The following is an 18,099-nucleotide window of genomic DNA, read 5'->3' on the forward strand; positions in this document are numbered from 1 at the left end:
TTTCACAGTCGTTAAAATATGAAGGTCACATCTGCACACATACTACATATCCATTTAAACTTTTTAATAAATATAAAAGACAATAAATTACAAGGAATAGGAACAAAAATCTCTAATTGTTATAAAAATTTGATTTTCACACCAAATAACAAAAATATGACACAATTATGCTTCTTTTCTAAAACAATGTCATCCCTCCAGATAAGACATATTTTGCTATGACTCTCTTAGCTGTTCACATGATCTGTAGGGTGAAGCCTCTATGACTAACAGCTCATTTCATTCAGTGGCAGAATGTAAACCTTTCACAAAAGTGCAGTTTAGCTCACCTGGAATACTGGGGTGGGTGGGGTTTTTTGCATTTAAATGGATGAATGACTAGTTTTAGCGTGAATGGAATGTCTGCTATGAGAAGCTGCATTCTGCGGGGCCAAGGAGACTGAGGATGGGTGTAGCTTAACTTCCACCTGACACATACCTTTGGTTAGGGCACTCCGTGGGGTTGGGCATTGCTTGAATTCAAAGAGCCATTCTGCTTCAGGACAATTGAACCAACATCATCCAGAGGAGTGATCTGAATCTCCTGAGCACAGGAATGGCAGGATTTTGACTTTCCAGTGTCTTGCCCTTACTCAGTTCAGCTCAAGAAGAAAAACTGCATATTCCCCGGGGACAAAGGGTCTCGTGTCTCCCTTGCACTGTGTCTGTGTGAGCAGCAGGGACAGGGTGCTCCGGGGCAGGGCTTGTGGGGTCTGTTGCTGCATGGCCTCGCTGGATTGCTGATGTGGATAATGGGCAACACCAGGCAGTATCAGCTTTGAGGGCAACTCAGTGTGAGCAGAAGGACCAGGACTTCAGGTGCAGGTGGAGGATACACGTGGGAGGCCAAAACTAACCATTCAACTAAGGTAAGAGGATGAATGAGCCCTGAATAGATGAGGATTACAGAAGGACGGAGACACCTGAAGATAAGGAAATGACTAAAGATATCTATACCATCTTGTTGGGGTTAATAGAAGGACAGCCAGTAAACCAGCATATGGGAGAGGGTGTGAAGAAAGAAAAGCTTTGTCTTTCTTTGTTATATGGGTACCAGCAGGAAATAACACAGTATTCCTTTCTTTTCTCTGTGGTCAGGAATGGGAGAGGGGAGTGAGAAGTGAAGTTTCAGGCCTGCTCAGCAATAGAATGAGAAGTAAGGAAAGCAATTCTAGCTTTGTTCTTTATCAGTTCTGGTGGGGGGAAGGGAGCTGGTGAGGGAGCAGAGCAGATTTGATTTGCATATCAGCTGGAGGAACTGTGGGCAGAGTGGGAGGACAGTAAAACCTTTTGTAGGTTTCTGAGATGGAGAGCTGTGAAAACTTGAAATCTAATCTCACTTCATTTGATCATTATTGTGTGGGGTGCAGAATAAAATATTCCATTTTTTTGGAAAAGGGGCTTTAGGAGAGCAATGAAGTATTTAGTATTTTTTAATGTCATGTCCTCATGTTTATTGTACTTCCTGGTTTTTTGTGTTGGTATTCAATATGAGTGTGTTGCACAATTTGCACTGTGGTTAATGCTTAATAAAATGCCAAAGAAAGAACCAGAAATAGGATGTTTTTATGAGGGGGAACATGAAATAAGTGACAGGAAATTACCTTTTAATTCTTTTTTTAACCTCCATTTTTTAGGGGGTGTTTTGTTTGTGTTTGGTTTGGTTTTTTTGTTTGGTTTAGTTTTTTGGAGGTTTTGGGGGCATTTTGGGGTATTTTTTGTTGTTGGGGTTTTTTTTTGTTTGTTTGTTTGTTTTCTGGGGTTTGAAGAAATTAAAGAAGTGGCTTTTGCATATGTTTAGTCCAGCCCATTTAAACTGGGAGTAAGAATACATGAAACATCCCATTGCAGAATCAGTAAGACAAACCATCAGTGCCCACACTGTCTCTTACAGTGGCAGTAGAAAATGTCACTGGAAGAAAGCAGAAGAGCCCAGTTCCCTGCTGTCCACAAGACTTGGTTAAAACATTTCAGAAGGTAACATACATTGCTGCCTGTTCACTTTAAGGAATTTATCTACTCCCTTTAAAGGCAGTGAGTATCTCCCTTTTGCCTATTTTAAATTAGCTTCACCAAGTGCTCTCTAGTCCTAGCATTGCAAGATGTAGTAAATTTTACTTCTGCACTGACCTTTCTACCACCCTCATAATTTTTCAAATTTTGGTCCTTTTTCCTTTCAGACTTTTCATTTCCCTTTTAAACGGCTTCAACATTTTGAATCTTTCCTTATAAGACTGCAGTGACATCCCCTAAATCATTTCAGTTGCCTTTCTCTGTATCTTGTCTAGCTCCACTGTGTTTTTCTTGAGGACTCAGACATTTTAAGTTTGCAAGATGAGGCGTTTACATAGTGGCAAAATTATGTTCCTTGTTTTCAACACCTTTTTTTTTTTTGAACACTTTTCCTGTAAATTATCTACATTTTGCTGGATTTTTTGGGGGCTGATACTGAATAGTATGACAATGATTTTTGTAAACTGACTGTGATCTTTCTGAGGTCACTTTCCTGAGCTGGAATCTTGAGAATCCTGAATTCTCCATGTAGGTGCACTTCGGATTCTTTTTCTCTAAATGCATTGCTTTTCATTTAGATAGAATAAAGTTAATTAGATTTCTTTTTTCCATTCAGTTTTGTGAACTTCTGGAGTTCCTCACTGCCTATTTTAAGGGCTTGGTATCATTTTCATATGTGAGGATTTGTAGCAATGTGGGATTTTAGGATTCCATGTGCTCCTTTGTGCCTCTGCTTTGTATACCATTGGTTCATTTTGAAATATGCTCTGCTGTACCCGAAATCTATTGGTGGGTTCCCTATGCCTGTCTTCCCTTCAGACTCCCCGGGACTGGCTCTGGGGGAGACAGTCCCTCCCCTTCCTTTCCCTTTATAAGGCGATGTCCAGATCTGCTCGAGGTCTTTGCATCTCTGGGCTGGCACCCCTTATCCCATCCCTGCCTTTCCTCCCCCTTTCTCCTCCCCTACAACCGCCTTTTCCCATTACCCCAAATAAACCAATCTGCCAGAACAGAGATGGAGTCCAGTTCTTTCCTAGTCTCACTAATTTCCTGCTTGAATTGACGTGGTTTGAAGACTGCCGCCATGCCGCGGAACCTCGGGGGCTGCCCGCCCCATATACGGTGGGATTACAAGAACCAGAGACCTGGTCCGGGGGGGCAGCCGGCCTGTGCCACCCTCCCGGACTGCGATACAACAAGGATTTTGCTGCATTTCCCTTCCAGATCACCAATGAAGAATATGAATAAATCTGGTACCCATACTAGTCCCTACTGAAGTACACTGCCAATATTTTTCCACCAGCATTAGTCTTTATTTTCTATCCTTTATCCTTCCTCCAGTAGATAAAAGGTCATAATCAGTAGATAAAAGGTCATAATCCTCCAGTAGATAAAAGGTCATAATACAGCCTGTAATCCTGTGGCTGTATGAGGTTGGTTTTTTTTGTAACCTTTGGCATGCAATCTAGTCAAAGACTTTCTGTAAAGTCAAATGTACTATTCCATTTGCCCATGTTATAGAATTTAGTAGGCCAGGGAGCTAGAACACCCCTTCACTCAGCCATGCTGACACTTTTTCAATAGGCACTGTGTATTCACGTATTCAGAGATCCCTTTCTTTTCTATAGACCTTTTATACCATTTTTCCCAAGAGTCAGACTCACTGCTCAGTAACTCTGAGATTCCTCCTCCAGCACTTACTGCAGACAGCCAATAGTTCTGTACCATTATGTCTCATTTCCTTCTGAACTCATGGGTGAATGTTGTCTGGTCCTGGTGACTTATTAACATTTAATTCTTCTGATTAGTCTAAATACTTTCTGTATGCCTATTCCAAATCAAACTACCTCATCTGAGCTCCCTGCTATAAAAGGTATAGATTATGGGAGTTTTACCAAGACTGAAGCAAAGAATCTACTGAGTTTCCTTGTTGTGGCTGTTTTGTTCCCAGTTGCTCCTTATTTCCAGTCCTCACAGAGTCCCACCATTCGCCACCCAGGCTTCCTGCTTGTCTGGATAGAGCTCCTTGACATCCAGGAGTAAGACGTGCAGCACCTTCTGGGATGCTCTCTTCTCCCCTATAAAGGTTCAAGTTGTGGAAAACATTGGTATTACCACCTTGGCTGGGGTAAAAGATAATATTCATTTTATACCCTATTCATCTTCACTGTGACACTCATGAATTTATAGGCAATTATCATATTGTATCTCAGGCAGCACTCCTGGCTGAGTAGCCTTGTCTAGAAAGCAAGTTCTTTCCTTTCATGCACTTGCACACCCTTATCCTTCTCTGGGCCTTCACTTGGAGATTTTTGGTTTCCTTACCTATTATCCTTTCCCTGGTTTGAATTGTTTGTGCAATTTGGGATAATTTTCATCTGGAATATAATGTGCAAAGTAGGGCATCCTGCAAGCTTGTTTATTTCCTTTCCCAGAGCTCTAAGTTTGTAACAGACCCTGGCATGGGCAATTTGCAACTCTTAAATCATATATACCTGTCCTCACTCCACATTCAAAATGCATCCCATATTTTCTTGTGGGTTTTCTGGGAATAAAAAATGTGCATGCACACTATGAACAGTGCCCATCTTGGTTATTCATACACAGTTAATCTTATAGCTGAATTAAGTTAGATGTTCACTATCTGTCAGGAGAAACTTGTCAGAAAGCTCACTCTGCAAATGAAAAGTGTGCAGTTTTTTATCGGATTAAGAAACTTAATCGTAACCAAAGCATGTTGTGCTGTGAGGCATGCTAGAACAAGAGAGTTATGCAGCTGCAAGCATGGGAAGAAAGGGCAGGAGCAATTTTCTGGGAGGCAGTGAGCCATGGCCAGACTACACCTGACCTGCACCCTGACTCACTACAGGTGGGACAGATACAGTCACAGCTTGATTGCAGAGCTGAGCTGGATGAATGCCGAAACCTGCTGCATTTTGGACAAGCTGGGTTTACTGCATACTTGTACAGAAACTGTATTGGGTGTCCATGCACTGGTGCTGGCAGCAGGGGGCTGCAAGGGTAGTCTTTGTGAGAAGAAACCAGGATCTGCCCCTGCACTGGGCAGAAACACTTCCAAATGGTCCCAAAACTGAGCCACAATGCAACACACAGCTAAGCCTGTTAGCCATGCTGGTGACACCACTGCAAAAACATATTTTAAAAGGGGGTGGAAACCTGCAGAGCAGCAGCAAGAGAGAGGATTGAGAAAATGTGAGAGAAACAGCCCTGGAAACACCTAGATCATAAAAGGAGAGAAAGGAGGTGCAGTGATTCTGTGCCCCTACAGCCCACAGAATACAATGGAACAGATACGCACATTGCAGCCCATGGAGTTCCCTATGCCGCAGCTGGTGGATGTATCCTTGAAGAAACGTAGCTCATGGAAAGGCTGCATCAGAGCAGATCTCCTGGAAGGAGCTGCAGCCCCCATGATGGAGCAGTCTGTTTTTCAAGGACTATACCCTATGGGAAGGACTCTCACTGGAGAAGTAGGAAAGTGTGAGGAAGAAGAAGCAGTACAGAGGAGCAGCTGTGCATAGACTGCAACCCCCCATTCTCCATCCACCTGTCCCACTTGGGGTAGGAAGAAGTAGAAGAGTTAGAAGATTTGGCAAAAAGGGATTGAAGTTGAATCTGAGAAGGTCTTGAGGGGAGGGTGCTTTGGTTTTTGTCTTTCTCACTACCCTACTTTTCTTTAATATTTTTTTTTAGTGAGTAATAAATAAGATCAATCTTCTCCATGTCAAGACTGCTTTACTGATGACAGTGACTGCAAGGGATCTCCCTTTCTTTTTCCATGAGATTCCTCACCTTATTTTCTCTTTCTGTCATGTCAAGCAGGGAGAGTAAGTGAGCAGCTGGGTAGGTGTCTGGCAGCCAGACCAGGTCAATTCTCCAGTTGCAATTATGATGTTCCATGAATTTTAGAAACAAAATTCTGCAAGTAATTTATTGCACATGCAAAACAGAAATACAGAATGCTCATTTAGTTTACAAAAAGTTCAAAATGAGCCAGCACTATTCTCACAGCCCAGAAGGGCCATTGTACCCTGGGCTGTGTCAGTGGCAGTGTGGTCAGCAGGTTGGGAGAGGTGATTCTCCCACTCCAGCAACTTGGTCTAGTGCAAGGTGCACCTTCCCAAATCAGAATGGCTGAAACTATAGGTGATGTTTAATGATCACTTCCAAGCTAAACCAGTCTATGTTTCTGTGATTTCTCAGGGCTGCCCAGTGTCTGGGAAACAATCAGAGCAGTAGGATCTAATCACATTTTTAGAAATCTGGCAATCGGCAAAAAAATGTGGTGATCGTGTACAAAGCACAGAAAAATGCAGCAATAAATTACAAGAAATGTAGAGTTGGCCAGTCTGTGCCAGATAATAAACAAGAAGACATAAGATTTTATTTAGAAAACAAGTGCAAAGTATCATCTCCAGTCATGGACATGGGAACTGCCAGCACCAGCACTGTGCACTGTATTTCTCTCCCCACCTTTTACATTTACAGCTGCAGTGAGACTCATCTGCTGGGGCACCCACCCTGCAGCAGTGACCAACAGATTTCCCTGGGGAGAACCAGGAATCGTTTATAGGGCTCTGCATCTAGTGGGTGGACATGGGAGCCCTGGGATGCAGTAAATCCTTGCACCTGTGCCTTGATCCAAGGGTCCCTCTGGGAGTGTTCAAAGGAGAGTGTATCAGGCATAGTCCACACAGCCTTGATAACACAGGGTAGGAATGTTTGAGAAAGAGGTGGAGGTTTTCTGACCTTACAGAGTTCTGTATCCAAGTGATAACTTTATTATTACATAGTTTGCAGAATCTTTGGACTCAGTCCAAGTCACACTTGGCATTTTTCCAGTGGGAGGGTTTGTTGTAGTTGTACTTTCCTTGTAGTTCTGGGTATGGTAGGGGATTGCTAGTTATAAGTCCCTGCTGTTTTCCTCTCTAGTTTTCTGTGTGTGCAGCTGTAATAAGAACAACAATGAGCTCCTTGTAAATCTGTCGTGAGGTAGAGACGTTCTCTTCACAATTCTGCAGTCTTTTCTTTCGTTCAGCTACTACAGAACATAGGCTTAAAAATATATGACAATACAATGATTACAAAGCATCACTTCAAACAAATGAAAGAATGATTTAGCTCTGTGAAATTACTGTGTTTAAGAGAAAAGAGCTAACAATAATATGAAATTGCAGATGCTGAGTCTGCATTGTTCAGGTGAAATGCCAAGAAAACCTTACAGCCATCCTGAGATGCTGTTGTACTTGAAGACAGTGATAAGATTTTCATACATTTCAGTATGAGGTGGATTAGACTTGGACATCTCAAATATGACAGGTAATTAACATACCATGCAAAACAATGAATTTGCACCCTACTATCCTGCACCATGAAAAAAAATGCACTATGCTTATGCTTTGAAAATTGGCATTACTTCTCTTTTTACTCATTTGAACAGCTGAGTACGCAGCAGTAACTGTCAGATTACTTGAATTGATGATTGCTCTATTGCTAACACTGAAGATCAGTTCTACTCCAGTATTCTGATGATCATGCTCTCTCTAGAAACCTGTTTCAAATTAGCTTCCTTCATTCTTATACAACCATTGAAAAAAAACAAGATAGTAAAGCCAAACATTCATAAGCCTGTAAGATGTCCCAGTGAGGGCTTTTCATTCAATCTCAGTTTGTTCTTCCTTGTGTGTGTTATGATATCATGTTTAATTTTAAGTTAATGGCAAGATATTCCAGATTCACAAAGGGAATGGGTGATGCTCTGGGACAAATCTGGAGCCTGCAAGGGTAGAGTGTATAGGCTGCTTCCTTTAAAGACATAAGTAGACACACATTGGGTAAACCAGGAAAAAGCAGGATGGCAAGTGGTGACCTTAAGGCTACAGAGTCGAGTGCTTTTTTGGGGAGCTGAATCTTCCTCAACCACAGGCTACTTTTGTGATTCTTCACTTTTTTTTTACATTTAACCTGCTCTCTTGGCCATTAAGTGAGCCTCATGCTTTGAAAATTTGGGGCCCTGATTTAATTTTTTTTTTTTAAATAGAAATTGGCATATATTGTGGATTGATAATTTTGTTTTTCATTTCTCTGCCTCTACTTATAAAATGAGAATAAAGATACCACATAATGTAATAGTCACATTGTGGAGGTAACTATAACAATGCTTTTGAATTACTTAACTTGTTCTATTAACAGCAGTCATAAAATTTCTGTAAAGAAAATACAATTTATTTTTAATCCAAACCATTGGCTGAGGTGGGAAAATACTAAAAAACATAAATACAGTTGCATATTATTAAAGACAATGACAATGTCTGTACATTGAAAATTGTCTTTAAAATTGTGTTAAAAATTAAAATTGCACAGAGATCCTCAATTCTGTCATGCTATGGGTTCCAAATGTGAATTTAATTTTTCTCTTTTTTAATTCTCCAGTTCTAGATCTAATTTTTAACTTTCAATCCTAGTGCTCATTTAATCATTTGAGCCTCTGGAAAAGCAGATAGTAATAAGATACTATGCTAGGAATTGTCACAATTTTGGAAGTTGTTTTCTGATACTAAGACATGTATGCTAGTTATTACGGTCTTTCTCCTAATTTCTTTTGCCATCCTTCCAATGCTTTTCTGCCATTCAGATTATTAATCTTCTACCTTCCTAATTCCTTTCTAGCTTCCAAAGACTCTCAATGAATTTACAAACAGCAGTATTTTGTTTTGCTGCATTACAGAAAAAAATGGTGCTTTACTTGCAGAGTTAAGAACATTCTGAGATTTAAAATGCAGTCAATCTTTGGCAAGCATAGAAAATGGTGCTTTCCCAACTCTAATTAACTTCTGTGTCAGAATCTTCCCTCATTTAGCCATGTTTCTCAACAAATTCAACCGTAATGGGCCCTGAGCATCTAAAATTTAAATAATAAAATACTGAAAAGACAGTAAAAATGCTATATAATTTATGTGGCTAATACTAGCAGCCATGCATGAAGTCATGTGGGATGGCACAAGAAGCTGAAGAAGCTCTGCCTGGTAGGATCCACAGCTGTAGCAGATGCAGAGCCCTGCTAAGCTTCTGTCCCCACAGGATGCTGCACGGGAGGATTCATCCCTGCACCTGCACAATTACTGATCTGCTGATGTGCTTGCACCTATTCTCCCCCTTCATGCTGCACTAAAGGCATCTGAAAGGCTTCAGTCTGTAAGACACAGCAGTGAAACCTTATAGAAGAAACCTTTGCTTTGTACTTCCTTTGGGACTGGTAACTCATGAAACCATAAAGTTGTTCTAACATAATGAGAGTCAACATATTCTTGACAAAGAAGCATTTTTATGTAATACTGTTACTCCCCTCATTCTGAGCAGCTAGCCAAAATTGGTGGAGTTATGGGCTACTCTTTATAGAAGCAAAAGTAGTTGGCACTGTGCTTCTTTGCTATTGTTCTTGTTGTTTTCAAACAGGCATCAAGCTCCATGTCTTTGCAATGAGGAAGAGGAAAGACATAAAAATGGGTTATCCATTCATTTTGAGTTTTCTTTTGGTCTACACCCCCCACAAAAGCCCATTCGTTTGTTTCTAGCTGAAGTCATGCCCTAGAGCTGGAGTCAACCTTTGGCCTCTGTCAGCTTCACTGTTCCACCACATTTGTCCTTCTCTTGAAAAACCACCCTTTCAATCTGTCCTCTCTTGATAGCACCCACACCAAGTCCTGCTTTCTGCAGTCAGATTTTTGCATTCCAATAAATAAAAGCAATGACAGACAACTTGGTTTTGACTGAAAGATGACAGATTAATCCCCACATCATATAAATTAACATAAGCTATCTAAAAAGTTTCAAAATGTGATGTGCCAAGCTTGCATTTAGCTTACAGTAAACATAGAAATCATGGCACTAAAAATAAACTTCCCTAGCATGGAGGTTTCACTTTTCTCATAGTCATTAGATCATAAAGACACCTCAGCTCCCAAATAACTTATTACTTCTGAGTTGCAGTATCACTGAAGTAACCATTTTTAAAAGCCAGTCAAATAAAAAAATTCAATTTTCCAGAGTAATTAGCCAAGCAGCTGTGCCTGAAATGAGAGATTCAATTGCAAATTAAATTATGCAAAGCTTGTTTATACTGATATGAAAAAAAGGATTCAGTCCAACCTTGAAAGCCTGTGGCTTTTGTTGACATTCTCATCAAGACAACTTCAAGAACAAAGGCTTCCTCTCAAGCAAACAAACAAATCTTTTTATGAGTAATTATTATCACACTTCAGGTAGTGGAGGTTGTAAGTCACAACTCTGCATGCTAAATGGCTGATTGCTAGAGACATGGTAGTAGTCTTCAGAAATGCTCTGCCTGGAGTGTTGCTTGGTTTTGAAATCAATTACAGAACAGTAATTAAGAGCAAGATCAGGGACTTTTTCTTAGGTATCTGAGAAGGTGAAATGGTATTGGAAGACATCCTCTTTTACTCTGCCTGTGAAATTATTATAGTCCAGTATTTATCTCTTGAGAAGTGATCAGCTCTGTTCTAGCAGGGCAGAACTGGGCACCCCTTCTGCAACCACTTAGAGATAATAGAACCAAAAGAAAAAAATGCCCTTTTCAAGTATAACAGTGCAAACATTATCTTGGATGTTACAAAATTTGGACAGCCACTCACGTATTTCATCTCTGTTATTTTAGGCTCCTAACTGAGGTGCCTGTTGCTTAGGGTCTTATTTTACAGCACAAGAGAAAAACATGTTTAAAGAGTGATCCAACCAAGCAAACTGCAAGTGCCTATTTCTATTTATTGATTCAAGAAAGTTTGTTGGACAATTCAGTTAAGGGTCCAAAGCTTTTTTTGAATGTATTTTTTATTTCCAGAAGTATCACATGTTTGATGGAACTTCATGTTATTCGCACAGATGAGTGTTTTGTAAGTACAGTTAGCCCACAGATAATCAGACCATACCTCATTATTATTTTGCATAGTAGGATTTTTCCAGGGATATAGGTCCTGAAGCAATATTACAAACAAAAATTATTACATTATATTATGTTAATAATGTTAAAACAGATTGACTGCAGCTTTGCTATTCTATGCTTTTTCATCCAGTGTCATAGCATTAAGCATTATTCTTTTTTAGATGATACAACTCTGTGTTAGTTGTCTTGCGTAGCAAGTCATATACCCAGAAATTACAGATGAATGTATGATACTGACATTTTGCTTTAAACTAAAGACAGAAACTCCTGTGTAAGATTAGTTAACCAAACTATACTGCAGCATCATGCATTGTACTGAACACATGGAAAATGGCTTGATACTGTCTGGCCATCTGTACGGGACCAAAGGCACCACTAATACAAGAATGCTCAACTTCGATTGCTTCATAAGCATTCCACTCATTTGCTTGCAAAATAGCAAATATAGTCAAGGAATTTCGAACAGTTAAGAGACCACCAGCAAAGCAGGACATGAACACATTATCTCATACCCTATAATATATGAAAAATTGACTATTTTCCATAATAATTATGACACTCAATGATATGTTTATAACTTACTGTGCATAAAAGTTGACACTAAAAAGTCTTTCTTGTTTTGTAGTTGTTGTTTGATATAATCTCAGATACCATAATATCTCCCTCTACTTTAAGGGAAAAAATTGAAATGGTGAGGTACTGCATTGGCTTGGAAACAAACCAGTGGGAGATCACAAGTCAGGATTAAAATTAACAGGAAAAATTAAAAACAAGCGAAATAATATAAGGAAAAAGCACTGACAAAGTCAGATACAACCTGACACCCCATTGGGGTGGTGGTAGCTGTCCAAGTGAAGTAGCTCAGTTGAAGCAGTGATCCTGTGAAGGTCTGGTCTCCACCTGAAGGTCCAGTGGTAGCTCTTGTCCTCTGGGAACCCAGTAGACAGGGCTGACTTGGGTAGTTCCAAGGCCAGGTTATATCCAGGTGGGAATGCTTGGCTCCTCCCTCCTGGGCGGAGCATCTCACAATAGGATAATTCCATGAATCATGTGGTGAGTCCTTGATGGCTCATTGTCTGTTATCAGGGGTGAGTCATAGCAGGAGATAACAGCTAATGCACCACAGCTGGTGGTAATAGAATACTTAAATGCATCTATATTGTAACCTAGAACAGGTACTTACTGTGGAAATGAGGTCTTCTTTACTTTGAACTTTTTGTTATTTTCTTCCTGCAGACTTTGTGTCACAGAAACCTTTTGTACCTGGAGATTTGATTGCTGTTGATCATGGCTCTCTTGGCGGGCCAAAAGCCTTAAGCACTCTAATAACTAATAAAATAAGAAATAGGAGGCACACTGTAGTTACAGTAAATCAGTGCATGTACACAGAACTTCACATTAACTTGGAGCGAAACAAGAAGGGCAGGCCACAGTCTAAAACTTTCTGTGGTGTCTATATGGAGGAACACAAAGAGAACACACTCATTCAAAAGCAATCCAAACTCATCCAAAGAGCAACAGAGAGATGGACAAATTAACTATCGACTCACATAGGCTGCTTTGTGACTGTGGCCATTATCAATGATGTGCTGGAAGGCAAGGGCAAGGCAGAATTGATTGCCTGGTCCTTCCCACTACATTGATGGACGTAGGTCTAATAAAATCATCTAATCTGTCATCAAATTTTGTGTCTCTTCATGGGGAATTAAATTAGGCAACTAGCTTTAAAAATCACTTTGGCTCAGAAACAGTGCTAATAAAACATAGAAATATGCATATAGAAACAGGAATAGATATGGCAATGCAACTTGAAGAGTGCAATTAATCTCCTCTTTGTTATCTGAATCTCTCACTCATCTGAGTCAAGTAAGACTCAAAGTGACTGAAGGAGATTGTAATACAGTCTGCTGAAATTAGCTCTGCAAAAAAAGTTAGGTGGATTTCATCCAGCTTCCGAGAGACAGGCCTTCATCACAAAATAAATCATCACTGTTTCTGCCACTGACAGGCATCTGTGCTGGTATTTGCAACAGAAGAGTGGAAGGCACTGCCAGCAGATAGAGGATGAAATCTTTACTTCTTTTTGGGGCTGTCATTTGGGACAGGCAGGAGACATGCAGTAGTAGGGAGCAAACAGTGTCTACATGCACTGCCTGAGAGCTGCAGCACCCCTCTAACTCCACCCTATGGCCTTATGGCTGTCATCTGCCCTTAGACAGCTTTCATCACTCATTTACTTTGAGCAGTGTGTGTGTGTGTGTGTGTGTGTGTGTGTGTGTGTGTGTTTGCCTCGTGTTTTTTGAAGTACCAAAACATTCCTTCCCTTTTCTTTCAAATGGATTAAGAAATGAGGTGAACATGTTAAATGACTTACCAGCACATATAAAAAAGTTATTCTCGCTTCCCCCACAGTCACTGGGCACAAAGCCAGTTTCCTGAGACTTGTTTCAGGAATGGTTGACTTCCATCTCGGGTGAGCAGAGGTCTTCAAGTTCCAGACATGTTGGTGTGATATACCAACAGGTATAGATTTGATATTCAGCATGCATTAATTTTTAAGAAAGAATAAGACAGAGTATAAATCAGTTAGTATATTCTAGGTGTGTAGGCAGGAACCTTATTCTACCATTTAAATACAACAATACTACATATGTAACGTTGTCATTTTTTGTGAGCAGTGTATTGTTTATCCACTTTCTATGCTTATGAGATTTCATTCAAGATTACTACAGTCCATTTAATCAGCCTTTAAATTGGTATCTCTGCCTTCACTAGGAAAATTCAAGTGATCTCTAATTCAAGTGATTGAATATATTGAAGAGAAAATAATTAACTGCTTTCATCAGAAACAACTAGAGATGGACTTATTTAGGCTGAGAAACAGTCTTTGCCAAGGTGCTTTCTCAGCAGCTTAGAGCATTTCTTTCACAAAAACTTGCTGTTACAAGGCCTTGCTACAATCAAAATTTAAATGTTCCCATATACTGCAGTAAAATGTGGATAGATAAGCGTAGAGTATAACAAATATATAGAGCTGAAGGTGCCTAGGCCCTTTACTTGATCTATCATATTTCTTATTATTTCCATGGGAAAAAAATAGCACTTTAATGAAAGAACTAGAGGAATAATTCTTAATTTGCCATATTTCATGTATTTGTCAGGGTAAAATTCCTACAGAGACTTTGATCAGCACCAGCTTTTAACTCTCAAAAGCAAAAGAGCCGAGATGTTTCCTAGTGTCATAGTATCCCTGCAAAAGAAATCATAGTGAGGTCATGTACAAAGGAGAAAAGTGTTGGTATCTTTGTGAGGTTCCCCATCTTTGCACCTGTTGCCTTTATTAAACCACCATGTTTCAAAAGCAATCTGATTTAAAAACATAAAGAGTGTTTTACATACAATCTGGGAAAAAAGCCCCAAACCAAACCAGTTTGTGAATTAAATGCACTTATTCTAATGAATCTACAAACCTTTGTCCCCACAGGAAAAATATGCATTCAAATACACATAAAAAAATCAAAATGTTTTCTTGGAGATAAAAAATAATGTGACAACTTTATAATATTTCTTTTATCCATATCCTCATCCTTATTTTACAGCATCAGCCTTGTGTTCTCAAAAACAGGTTTCATTTTCACAGATGCTTGTCAAGTATACCATTTCCAGCAGTTAAATATTTAATAAGAAACGTCAAGGCTACAGTGTTAAATGCTGTAACCTGCTACGACCATATTAATATTCATTTCATCAAGCAACAATTAAAAAAATTAATTAGATATCTTCTTTTTCAAGGTCTTAGCTTGAAAATCTAAAAGGCACAGTATGATTTGAACTGATTTATTTTTTTAATCTGTAGTTTAAATTGAAAACTGAAACAGTTATCTCACACAGGCCTGTGTTTACATCACAAAAATAATCAGGGCTGACAATTTCAGTTTGGCCCATGCTGGGGATCAGAACAGCTTACAAGCTCTATATCCTGACTGCAATACTTTGGCAAAACAAAGTGGAAAAATCTGTATCTGTACAGACTTTCATACCTCAAGCCACTGCAGTTAGATTTGAATTGATATTGCTTCATAGTTTTCTTTGCAAGTCTAGTGGGGAAAATCATATGGTATTTACAAGTATTGCAACAACTATGTCTTGCAACAGAAGTTATCTCCAAGCACAATTGTGTGTCAGTAAAAAGATAAAAGTAAGAAGCAGTAATTATATTAATTTCTGACAAGACGCTCTGATGGACTTTTTACAAGGATAAGTGGGGCTTGAGAGAGTGGCTTTACACTGCAAAAGGGTAGGTTAGATATTAGGAAGAATCCCTTTACTCTGAGGGTGGTGAGGCACTGGAACAGGTTGTCCAGATAAGTCTTGGAAGTCCAATCCCTGCAAGTGCTCAAGGCCAGTTTAGACAGGGCTTTGAGACATGTGGTCTAGTGGAAGGTGTCCCTGCCACTGACAGGGGGGTTAGAACTAGATGAACTTTAAAGGTCCCTTTCATCCCAAACCAATTCATGATTCTTCCATTGCTCAGCTTACTAAAAATTGACCCTTCTACACAGTGGAAATTATTACAGTAGAAGTATACTACTGTGCCATGCTCATGTGTGCAGCCTGTTCAAACTCAGGAAGCTCTGTGGGTAGGTTTGGTTGTTTGCTTGCATATGAAGAAAATGAAATTAGTTTTCAGCAGGTACTGCATCACTAGTCGTCTGTTTCTTTCAGCATTGAAGCTTAATGTTTTGATTTTGTCTGATATCCAGGTTTCCTTTTTTCCTTGCTTTGTGTTGCGTGAGAGAACTCTCAAAGCACTGGAATAAAAGGACAGCACCATGTCTTTACAAGAAGCCAAGTCCTATGCCTGAGAAAGTTTCCCACACACTGGCAGTCAAGCATATAAGGCAGATAGCCACAGTGATGTCTCTTCATATGACACATTTTCTATTCTGATCATGTGGCAAATGTCGATCTTGGTCACACAGGTTTGAGGAGGAAGTCATGTTGTACTACCTCAGGATTCGATGAAGTAACAATTCATGCATAGCCATTTATTCTGAATCTGTTATTGTGAAGTTTTACATAGGTTCTATGAGGGTATGAGACTGAGATGAGAATATTTGTTTTCTTCCTTAGTGATGAGCACCCTTGGCCCTCTGATTTCAAACTATCTTGCAGCCTTTGGGAAAGAATCTATATTGCCTGAAATGAGTGATGCTGCAGGCATGTGTTGGGGAGCATGTTGTTCTGCTGGTGAACTCAACGAAGTGACAGGAAGACTGTCATCTTTTCAACCCTGCTTACTACCCCTGCAATCTTCTCTCAGACTGACACAGCTCATATGTGTTTGCACATATGTATGGAGCCTGACTTTCCCCAGACACAACAGAACTGCTGTGCATGTGCAGATTGAACTTCAATGCAAGTGCTGCAAAATCAGTGTTTAGAATGAGTCTTACTGTCACTGTATGCATGAACCAGTTATCCCATATGCTATAAAACTCTCATGCTGTGCCTATACACAGTAGCACAAGTAAGCACTAGAGAAGTGGCTGTATGTTCTGGATTTGTGGACATGCAGACACTCAGAAATCATTGACAAATGGCAAAAAACCCCAGTACTTCAGAAGGTGATTCATAAGAGCAGTAACCTTCTGCTAAAGCTGGTAAAGCAAGAGTGTGCAATGCCTGCAGAGCCGTGCTGCAGACTGGTTTTCCATCGTGGTCCCAATGCAAGCTCAGTCATAATGCCAGACTGCAGTGTAATTGGGGAGTGATGACCATTTACATTACAACTAAACCAATTTAGGTTCTTAGATTATTTCAGAGAGCTTGAAAACTGTTTAAATATTGTATACACTAAACTGTGAATAGCAAGTCTGAGGGGATATATTGGACTAGAAACCCATGTCAGAAATGATGAGGATAGGTGTAATTAATCTTCCACTGGTATCTCTGACTTTTCTGGGTGGGGTTCTCCACTCTGTGCCAAATTGACCTGAACTTAACTTTATACCTATTAAGTGCCTTTTCAGCTGTGTTTTTCTGACTGACCAGGTAGTCAATTGAGTGAAGCAGCTGACTCAGAAAATATAACTCCTTCTCTTGCTCTTGAACCCAGTATCTCCTTTTTCTCTGCTGGAAAAGGGTCAAGTTATAAGACTGAAAAATCCTATCCAAGAGCAAGAAAAGTCACCAGTGGAGCTCCCAAGCAGTGCAACATACAGAAAAATGAGACCTGTTAAAGCAAGCCAAGACAAATAGTAGCAGGAGCCTAAAGATACATAAATTCCAGATTGAGTCAAAACCACACAGAGGTTTTGCTTAACAAAAAAACTTGGAGTTTTATTTAAAAGAAGCTCATTAAATACAAAATGTTGCAATAGAGCACATGAAAGTGTATCCACAGAGGGACTGATTTGGCTTACTTTGAAGTCAAAAAGAGGAAAATTGGGGACCCAGTATTTTGGAAAGAAATTTATTGTGATAATAGCTGCAAGTTCCCCACACCCCTTTCTTAACGACTGTACTTGTCACCTATTGTCCTACCTTCCCTGCTCCACATAGTCCTAGCCACGCCCCCAGTTTTCCCTATTGGTTCCTATACCCTAACCCCACGTGGCCCTGGCCACTCCCTCGGGTTTCCCCTATTGGTTCCTGTACTCCTAACTCCGCCCCTGTACCTCCCCTGTACCCAGAGGTCACTGGGGCTGTGTGCTGTCCCTGCCCCTCTCTGTTTCCCTATAAAACCCCTTACCCTCCACCATCTTGCTGTCTATGCTCCACGTGTGTTTATGCTCCACATGTGGCTGTGCATGTGAGGCCTTCGCCCTCGAGGCATCACTGCCTCGGGGAAGTCGTTGGCCTCTGCTGCACCATGCGAATAAACATCTTCCATGGACACAACGCATAGACCCTCCTCGCCTCCTTTATCACCGCCGGTTGTGGAAGCAGACAAACCAGAGCTAGCCTTATGGCTCCCTGGACGGTGAGAGCGCAGTGTCCAGCCCTGGGACAGAGGGTTTGGAACACTGAGGCGCTGAACCGGGCTGGGTAGAGAAGCTCTAGGA

The 18,099-nt window shown here is 40.3% G+C and overlaps 1 long non-coding RNA gene across 1 annotated transcript; it reads left to right on the forward strand.

Moving 5' to 3' along the window:
* The first annotated feature begins 452 nt into the window (after positions 1–452).
* Positions 453–17,453, forward strand: LOC146443302 (uncharacterized). The gene is made up of 2 exons (XR_014856013.1): positions 453–908; positions 16,166–17,453. It is a non-coding gene; the product is annotated as an uncharacterized LOC146443302 (long non-coding RNA).
* Positions 17,454–18,099: the final 646 nt, after the last annotated feature.

This window comes from Lichenostomus cassidix, chromosome 1Aa (assembly GCF_008360975.1).
Source record: "Lichenostomus cassidix isolate B80296 chromosome 1Aa, HeHo_3.0, whole genome shotgun sequence".
NCBI lineage: Eukaryota > Metazoa > Chordata > Aves > Passeriformes > Meliphagidae > Lichenostomus > Lichenostomus cassidix.